General features: G+C 38.8%; 1 long non-coding RNA gene across 3 annotated transcripts; it reads left to right on the plus strand.

The window, feature by feature from the left end:
- The first annotated feature begins 560 nt into the window (after window positions 1–560).
- On the plus strand, window positions 561–5,310 carry LOC122137510. 3 transcript variants are annotated; one of them, XR_006154911.1, is made up of 4 exons: window positions 561–1,060; window positions 1,460–2,724; window positions 4,490–4,601; window positions 4,671–5,310. It is a non-coding gene; the product is annotated as an uncharacterized LOC122137510 (long non-coding RNA). The 3 variants fall into 3 exon arrangements; XR_006154909.1 differs by having other exon boundaries at window positions 561–1,030; XR_006154910.1 differs by lacking the exons at window positions 561–1,060; window positions 1,460–2,724 and adding an exon at window positions 3,692–3,999.
- The last annotated feature ends 2,772 nt before the right edge of the window (window positions 5,311–8,082 follow it).

The following is an 8,082-nucleotide window of genomic DNA, read 5'->3' on the forward strand; positions in this document are numbered from 1 at the left end:
TGCCAGGGTTCACGAATTGAACCAGTGTTTTAACGCCACATAGTGGACATTTCTCTTTTAAACTGCAGCGAAACGTGCAGTAAGGAATGTAAAAACGTTGTTGCACAAAAAGTGCACAGGGGTACATATTTTTATGAGACCAGGTTCATTCTTTCTTAAATGTAATATGCAAAATGGCAATATATTTCTGTATTTAAATGTACATTTTTGCATACATGTGTGCAACATTTGGTACAAAATGAAAATGAATATTCAGCATTTTATATATTTTACATTTCCAATTCCTACACTAGTTTTAATATGTAAAATAAATACATAATGCATTTAGACTTACTGTACGGGTAGGACACTTGGGACACTTGCATTTTCATCATAATACCGCTGTCACAGCCATCTGCTGGAGTGCACATGACAGCCACAAGAGGACACTCCTCCTGGATCATTGCCCGTTGCTTATGGACTTCAGTTCCCATCACCCTTTGCTCTGATTACCCTCAGCTGTGTGTGATTAAGAGATACTCAGCTCACCTGTATTTATACCTTGTGGTCTGTGTCTTTGCTTGCCGTATTATTGCTTATGTTACTTTGTGTTTGCGGGTTATGTGTATGAGGATTACCTTGTGCAATGTTTTCTGCTTTTTGCCTTGATGTGGATTACTGTTTTTGGGACCACAATAAAGCTTCTATTGGATTTTCAATATTGCCCAGATTTTCAATCTGCTGCCTGAGAGACAAGTCCATGTTCAAGGTTTGGCAATACCTTGTAGTGGAAGTGTGGAAAGGCTGGGTTGCAACGATGCAGACTTTAAAATCACTTTTAACCTCTGTCTGGATGATCTCTTATTACATTGGGAGATGGAGCTGGTAAAGTCATTGGAAATCTGGAACTTCTCCGGGTACTTGCAGCTCTGCCAAGAGGGGAAGGTAATGGATCATAACCAGAACCTACCTGTAAGGACTCAAGAGCCCACTTCAGTTCAAGAGTCCTCAGAGTTCACTCAAGAGCCCGCTCCAGAGCCTGCTTCAGTTTGTGAGTTCACTCCAGAGCCCACTCCAGTCTGTGAGTCCACTCCAGAGCCCACACAAGTTTGAGTTCATTGTGGAGTAAATCATTTTAAAAAGCTTGTGACCAAACAAAGCTTCGGAAATCTGTGACATACAATAGAATCAATCTGGGATCAATACTATCAATTCTATCTAATCTGATATAATCTCATCTAAATTAATTTGCCAATGAGACCACAACTTGTGTCATGTGTAGCTTGGTCAATGGATTCACATATTGATCAACAATATAAAATACACAAATATGTGATCGTAATAAATAACTGACGTGGGTGGTTAAAAAAAAATATTTTGGGTGAGCTGTTACTCTTATGTTCTTTTTATAAAACATGATTAAATGTCCTACTGACAGCCCTTGAAGTGACTGAATAATCATTTTCATTTTATGCATCAGGTGGGATCGTGAAGCGCCCATTTTTTTCAAACCAGCTGTCCGACCTACCAATACTACATGACATTCAAAGCTTCAGACATCATCAGTCACATGGTATTGTCATTTCAATACAAGCATCTGCACAATGTGTGATACAGTAGAGGTTGGAAAACTGTGTCAGACCATCGGAGCCCTTTTATCAATCGTCCCATCACTACTTGTCTGGGGTATTTTAAGAATTGGTGGCAAACGCAGAAAGTTCAAGGCCAATTGGGAACATGGAGAAGTCAGTTCCACAGCTTTTCTGAGAATTTTATTTTTATTTCCATTTTATTTCTCTGTTCTAATCCATGAAGCATGCGACACCTAAGAATTGCACCTGCGCCAAGATTGCTCACCGTTTATATTCAGATTGATACACATAAGCAAACAAAAATGCTGCTACTCCTCTGTCTGCCCCAGATGACACTTCACCAGAACTAGGCGTAGGTGTCACAGCCAAGGTGAGTTAACTTTAATATTCAAAGTCACGTGCCTCAACCACAGTGTCCAGTGGCTGTAAACAATGAGAGATCATGGGGCAGGTGATGCTTAGGTTTCACAGGATGTGCGCTTCATTACGGATTAAAAGAGAGGAATAAAATATAAGGTAAGGTGGCAAATAGGTAAATAAGTGTTGAATTGCACTTTCTATTTGCTCACATACATCCATTTAAGTGTAAACAGTGAAAGATGTTGAAACAGATATGACACTTAGGTGCCATGTGCTCCATTATGGATTAGAAGAGAGAGAATAAACTATAAAATGGAAATAAAAATAACACTGCATTTTGCTACAATTACCACACGGTATTATGATGAAAATGCAATCCTAGTGTCATGTAAGACTAAATGCATTTAGGAAAAATAGCATTTAAATGATAATTTTGCTACAGTTTTTGCTTGTACATGTTAAACATATCTAATCAATTTGGGTATACATTTTAATTTTAATTTTGCAATTTATAAAGCGTTATATGTATTTCATTGATATATTAAAACTAGTATAGAAAATGGCAAATGCAAAATACATTTAATATTCATTTTCATTTTGGACCAAATGTTGCAAAATGTTTTTTTTTTTTTTCAATCCTGTGGCAAATCCCCCTGAGGAAGGACCTTATTTGTCAGGAGCAGGGCACCATATGGCACCTGCCCCCATACCTCTGGAACATCCACGCTTGGTCCCTTTATGTGACAAAGAATTTACAGGGCTATCAACAGCTGTGATAGACACAATCACTCAGGTGAGAGCACCCTCTGCCAGGTGGTTAAATGCCCTGAAGTGGGACTTGTGCAGTGCTCGGTGCTAATTCTGTGGGGAAGACATGGTTTTGAATCAGTGAGTACGTTTACATGGATACTTTTTGCTTCCATTGGAATGAATTCATTCTGATTGACGAATCTGAACGTAGTGTTTACATGAACACTAAATAAAGTGATCGGGTTGATATGCGTGTTTATATGTCACAAGCTTCTGATCGGATTTATTCTTTTGACGTGCAAACTGCATGAATATACAGAGTTTCCCACTGTTGCTGCATACTGTTTTATAAAGCACACTTGATATTTATCTACTTCTGGGTCCTAATTGGGCGACGATCAGCACATGAACTGTTGTGCTGCGCTGCTTACTTTAAAAAGCAGTAAAAGTGCCCCTTGTCGCACACAAAACCAGTTGACTCTAGATGATAGTCTTAAATAAGGACTGGTGGAACATTGTGCTGCATAACTTCACAGACGCTGAGTGAAAGGGAAGTTTTATAATAATGGGACACTCATTTATGACAGTTTATTCACCAGGAAGAACAGCTCGTTCTGCACGTCATATGTCATTATGCTATGTTTAAGTCACTGCACATGCGCAGTACTTTCCATTTTCAGTTTTCAATCCGATCATGTGTTTACATGTCCTCCCCTAATAAACCACCCCTTACAATCCGATAAAAAAAAAATCTGAACCGGATCTGGTCAATTCAAATCCAATTGATGTGGTTATATGTGACTTTTTTTTAAATTCTGATTTTGCTTCAAGTCCTATTACGATCGGATTAGTAGGGTCTATGTCAGGGGTGCCCAACCCTGCTCCTGGCGATCGACTGTCCTGCGTTGTTTAGCTTCAACCCTAATCAAACACACCTGCCTTTAATTTTTAAGTGAGCCTGAAGACCTTAATTAGTTGCTTCAGGTGTGTTTGATTAGGGTTGGAGCTGAACTTTGCAGGACAGTCGATCGCCAGGAGCAGGGTTGGGCACCCCTGGTCTATGTAAACGCAGCTAGTGCTTCCCTTTCTCCAAGAAGGCCTGGAAAGGCACCTATCTCTGTCCACAAGTATATGTGGCTCTGACAGCAGCAAATTAAAAATCACACAGTGGATGGAAGATCAGCTGGAAAGCACAATCTTATTATTCGATTCCTGAGAAGTGCACGGAGATTAATCTTCCAAGACTTCACCTCATCCCCTCTTGGGATCTCTTAGTGGTCTTACAGACACTACAGAAAGATAATTTTGAGCCTTTAAAGTGAGTTGAGCTTAGTGCACTCTTCATGACAGCACATTAAGCTGGGCATACACTGTGTGATTTCCGTGCTATTTCTGTGCGATTTCAGCAAGGTGCCAACTCACGCTGTACAAAAAGATTGCATGCGATGTAAAGAACAATCAGCTGATCGTGTGTATAAACAATGCCAGCAGTATTCCAAGCATGACTTCCATTCTTTAACAATGACCCAAATACAATGTAGAGCAGCAGATAATATCCAAACCACTGAAGAAGATGCATCTCATCTCATGTCATAGATGTAATGAAATAGATGTAATGAAAACTAATTCCCTGTGCTTCTACAACAGGCTGCCACTTAACACAGTGTCATCTTAACTGATGACACATGACTTGTGCATTTTCTGTTTGGTTGACGATATGTGTGTTCTGTTCTTGAGGGAACAGAATATGCACATTGTGAGAGCTTTTCTATCAATAAGCTCCGATCATGTTTGTCCCTTTTCTCAAGGGAATTAGGACATGTGTCTTTCCCCTATGTTTGGGGACCTGCTCCAGCCTAACCCAGCTGAGACTTAAATCTTGGGGATCGCAAGTCAAGTTGGTGGAGGAATTCATATGAGGTATAGCACTTTCTCATTATCCTTTCACTGACTCAATTGATCTGCTGGATGCTGAAGTGTTTTCTTTAGTGTCATCTGATCCAGGAGATAGCAGTCTTCTGGTTGTGGAGGCCGAAGAAGTTATGGAGGCCTCACAGCCTGCCTGACCACATACAATGAACTTCTGAAGCTTATGGGTCATGCTACAGACAGGTTAGATCTCTCTTGGAAGCGTATGAGACCTCAAATCACTCATTGCAGACTACATGAGTGATTTCTGTCTGGAACACAGCCAGGGCCTTTCCACTGATGCAGTGCCAGAGCTGTGCTGGATTACGGATGTTGTTCTCCGGTCCACTAAGCAAGCACCTGTCATGATTGGTCAATCGATGGTGGCTATGGTGCCAACAGAGAGGCATCTGTGGATCAGCTTGGCTGACATCGGGGGAAAAGAGAGGATCCTCCTCTTCGATGCATCAGTTTCACCCTTTGAGCTTTTTGGCACAACCAGTGGTTGAGAAATTCAGGGAGGTGAAGACACAGTCTGCAGGTTTCAAAAAGATTTATACCACATTGATCCAGACCTGCACCTCAAACCTCTCAAGGCCCAGTTCTGTCTAGGTCTGAGGACCAAAGCAGTGTGGTAGAGGGTGTCTATTTTGATGATGAGAACATGTATAGGCAACACTGTATGTTATATCCTCAAGCAAATATGTTGATGAGAAAATCTTATGTGTTCAAATAATTAAATTCAAGTTTTCAATTCAAGTTTATTTTTATAGCGCTTTTTACGATACAAATCATTGCAAAGCAACTTTACAGAAAATTAAGTTTCTACAATATTTAGTAGTAGCTTATCAGTGGTGACTGTCAGTTTATGTGCATACGGCAAAAATGTTCAGAAAAATCAATAAAAGACGTAAACAAACAGACGATTAACACCATTAACAGCAATTATGCAATCAAACTTATAGCAAAATGTGGTAGTTCTGTATGTTGTCTCTGGTAAATCCTAAAAATCCTAGAGCTTGTGTAAATTCTTAGTTCCCACGGGATGTAAATCCCGTGGCAAAACAGAGAAACAAATTGAGACATAATTAGCGTAGCTGCTGTTCCAGCCAAGTAAAATTAATTAGTTTAACCCAAGCTAAAGAATAATAATGCGCATTTGATCAGATATAACTGCAGTCCAAAAAGATTATGAGATGCATTATTTGAATGCTTGGCCAAAGAGGTGTGTTTTTAATCTAGATTTAAACAGAGAAAGTGTCAGCGTTTTTAAATCTGTGTCTGAACCCTGAACATTATCAGGAAGGCTATTCCAGAGTTTGGGAGCCAAATGCGATAAAGCTCAACCTCCTTTAGTGGACTTTGCTATCCTAGGTACTATCAAAAGTCCAGCGTCTTGTGACCTTAGGGAGTGTGATGGATTGAAGCGTGGTAGAAGACTAGTTAGGTACGCAGGAGCTAAACCATTAAGGGCCTTATAAGTAAGTAATAATATTTTGTAACTGATACGGAACTTAATAGGTAGCCAGTGCAGAGACTGTAAAACTGGGGTAATATGATCATATTTTCTTGACCTGGTAAGGACTCTAGCTGCTGCATTTTGGACTACTTGTAGCTTGTTTATTGAGGATGCAGGACAACCACCTAGCAGTGCATTACAATAGTCCAGTCTAGAGGTCATGAATGCATGAACTAGCTTTTCTGCATCAGAAACAGGTAACATGTTTCGTAGCTTGGCAATGTTTCTAAGATGGAAGAATGCTGTTTTGAGGTAACACGGGAAATATGATTTTCAAAAGACAAGTTACTGTCTAATATAACACCCAGATTTTTGACAGTAGAGGAAGTAACAGTACATCCGTCTAATTGCAAATTGTAATTTACAAGATTTTGTGTAATGTTTTTTTGGTCCAATAAGTAATATCTCTGTCTTATCTGAATTTAATAGGAGAAAATTATTGGTCATCCAACCTTTTACATTTTTAACACACTCTGTTAGCTTAGATAATTTAGAAGTTTCATCTGGTCTCGTTGAGATATATAGTTGAGTATCAAACAGTGGAAACTAATCCCGTTTTTTCTAATGATATTACCAAGGGGCAACATGTATATTGAAAATAGCAGAGGACCTAGGACAGATCCTTGTGGCACTCCATATTTTACTGGTGATAAATGAGATGACTCCCCATTTAAATAAACAAAATGGTAGCGATCGGACAGGTAGGATCTAAACCATCATATACAGGTATGCCCTTGGATACCTGTATAGTTTTGTAATCTATCTATGAGTATGTCGTGATCTATGGTGTCGAACGCAGCACTGAGATCAAGTAAAACCAGCAATGAGATGCAGCCTTGGTCTGACGCAAGAAGCAAGTCGATTGTAATTTTAACAAGTGCAAATTCTGTGCTATGATGGGGCCTGAAACCCGACTGAAATTCTTCACAGAGAAGGAGCACAATTGAGCAGAACTTTTTCTAAAATTTTAGACATAAATGGAAGATTTGAAATGGGTCTGTAATTTGCCAGTTCACTAGGATCTAGTTGTGGTTTCTTAATAAGAGGCTTAATAACCGCCAGCTTGAATGGTTTTGGGACGTGACCTAAAGATAACGACGAGTTAATAATATTGAGAAGAGGTTCTTCTGCTACAGGTAACAACTCTTTCAGTAATATAGTAGGTACAGGATCTAATAAACATGTCGTTGGTTTAGATGCAGTGAGAAGTTTATTTAGCTCTTCCTGATAAAACTATAGTATTAGATGCTGTAGAATCTACATTTGTTATTGTATTTCTTATGTTATCTATTTTATCAGTGAAGAAATTCATAAAGTCGTTACTATTTAACTGTGAGGGAATATTTAGATCGGGAGGCGTCTGGTTATTTATTAATCTAGCCACTGTGCTAAATAAAAACCTTGGATTGTTTTGGTTGTTTTCTATGAGTTTGTGGTAAAGATAATAAGGTAAAGATAAACCTTTATAGAGCATTAAATTTTATAATGCTCCTTTGTGGGTGCAGGTGATCTATTTTGTAAAGTAAGTGTACAGTACAATCCTTTCCAGCTTTAATGAGAAATTTGATGTATAAATTTGTTTGTCGGTTGGATGATTCACATTATAATACTGCTGTCAAATCCTAGGCTTACTGTGGTGCGATACCATTCACCTGATAGAAAACATTCGTATAACTGTCTTTTTCAAGAGTATTGTATTGTTTTATTATTATTATTATTATTAATTTGTACTGTCTATTTTATAGTTTTGCTAATGTACCTTGAGTCTGGAAAATAAAGTTGCATGAATGAATGAATTAATAATCCAGAGGATGCAATTTGAAAAAGAACAGCAGCCTTTGATCTCTTAAAGGAAATAACATCTCTTCACTCTCACCAATCCACCTCTGACCCATCATCCCATTTTGGGTGAGGAAAACTGAACTAATGATGGTATAGCAGAGTGCACATTAAAAACAATCCCTGCCTTCTGAT

The sequence above is a fragment of the Cyprinus carpio genome, chromosome B5 (assembly GCF_018340385.1).
Source record: "Cyprinus carpio isolate SPL01 chromosome B5, ASM1834038v1, whole genome shotgun sequence".
Lineage (NCBI taxonomy): Eukaryota > Metazoa > Chordata > Actinopteri > Cypriniformes > Cyprinidae > Cyprinus > Cyprinus carpio.